This window comes from Arachis hypogaea, chromosome 4 (assembly GCF_003086295.3).
Source record: "Arachis hypogaea cultivar Tifrunner chromosome 4, arahy.Tifrunner.gnm2.J5K5, whole genome shotgun sequence".
Taxonomy (NCBI): Eukaryota; Viridiplantae; Streptophyta; class Magnoliopsida; order Fabales; family Fabaceae; genus Arachis; species Arachis hypogaea.
The window spans coordinates 15,077,835-15,079,998 of record NC_092039.1 but is presented as its reverse complement, the minus strand read 5'-3'; positions in this window follow the sequence as shown (position 1 = coordinate 15,079,998).

Below are 2,164 nucleotides of genomic sequence, written 5' to 3'. Positions count from 1 at the left end.
CACGATGCTCAAAGCATATGAAGGATTTGGAGATCCCTGTGTGCACATTAAGAAGTTCCAATCCATGATGTTTTTTAACGGTGCCTTTGATCCTATACTCTATCGATTTTTTCCTACTTTTTGGCCCTACCTTACTTTGGTTCTCTAAGATCCCTGCAAGTTCAATATCTTATTTTGAAGAACTGGCTAGGTCCTTCATTGACTATTTTGCAAATCCCAGAATATACGTCCATGGGTTAGATTACCTCAACACAATCAAGCAGAGACAACATGAGAGTTTAAAAGACTATATGACCCGGTTCACTACAGCCACAATGGAGATACCAGACCTTAACCCCGAGGTACACTTGCACGCACTCAAAAGTGGCCTCCGTCTAGGAAAATTCCAGGAAACCATAGTCGTAACCAAACCGAAGACATTGGAGGAATTCGGGGAGAAAGTCGCGGGTCAAATGGAGATTGAGGAGCTCCGTGAAGCTCGATGTGCAGAGAGACCACAACCTTGCCGAGATGAGGAAAAGCTCCCTCGGCCCCAGAACAACAAGGATTTCAAGAAAATTTTCAAACTAACTCCCAAATTCGATGCTTATACACAGTTTAACACAAAAAGGGAAGATATTATCAAAGAGGTACTCAATGCGAAGATCGTTAAGCCGCTGACCAAGGAAGGGACCTACCAAGATAAGAAATATGTGGATAAATCTAAGCATTGCGCTTTTCATCAGAAGTTTCGTCACACAACCAACGAATGCGTCATTGTCAAGGACCTTCTGAAAAGACCGGCCATACAAGAGTTATTGGACAAATACATCAACAGACGCATGCAAGGACGTCCGAGAACAAGTAATGCTCACGGCGATGTTGCAAAAGGCATACTAGACAAAGCCAATCCACCACCTCAAATGAGGGGGGATCATAAACTGCATCTGAGGAGGATTTTTCGGTGGAGGCTCAGCTAACTTGGCAAGAAAAAGAACTTACCGAGCAATGCTGGTCGTGGAAGGAACCCTTTCCGAGGTAGCACCCAACGCAACAACACCCACCGTCTCCTTTGAAAATTCAAATAACCAAGGAACCTTGGCAAACTTGGATGATCCAATGGTAATCTCAATTCAGGTCGGGGAACTGTTGGTAAGAAAAATACTCCTCGACCCAGGCAGCAGCGCTAATGTCTTATTTCTCTCCACCTTCAAGAAAATGAAGTTGAGTGAAAAGTCCATACATCCATCCACAGGAGAGCTGGTAGGATTCTCAAGAGAGAGGGTCTCTATGATCGGCTACATTTGGCTCAGGACAACACTGGGCGAACCACCACTATAAAAAACAAAAGATATCAAATTCCTGATCGTCTATTGAGCCAACCCATATAACATTATCTTGGGTAGACCTTCTTTAAATTTACTCGGCGCTATTATTTATATCCACTATTCATTTGTGTGTTAATTTTCATATGCAAGATAATCAGGTGGCAACCATCCATTCCGATCTGAAAGAGGCCCGAGCTTGTTATAACGCAAGTCTCAAGAACCAACAAACAACCCAACAACAAAATGACCGACCTGTGTGCAACATCAAAGACATACCAAAGCTAGCAGAGCTTTACCCTAGAGAAGATTTCTGAGAAAGACCAAAGCCAACTGACGAACTTGAAAAGGTAATACTTGGCAACGATGAAAACAAGTTCACTTACACGAGTTCCTCTTTGCCTACAGAAACCAAGGCATAGATCGCTAGCATCCTACACGCCAACACCAGACCTATTTGCATGGACTCCTGTAGATATGTCCAGCATTGACCCGAGCTTTATATGCCACAAGTTGCATATCAACCCTATGATCAGACCTATAACCCAGAAAAAACAATTAGAAAATGACAAGAAGCTCGCTTCACTGGAGGATACCCAAAAACTCATGGCAACTGGCTATATTCGGGAACTCAGATTTACAATATGGCTATCAAATGTCGTAATGGTAAGAAAAGCCTCAGGTAAGTGGCATATGTGTGTAGATTTCACAAATCTAAATAAGGCATGTGCTAAGGATGGCTATCCCTTACCATGCATAGACAAGTTGGTAGACAATGCCTTCGGATATGATTTTCTAAAGCTTTATGGATGCCTATTCTGGTTATAACCAAATACAGGGGCTACATATCAGCTCTTAAT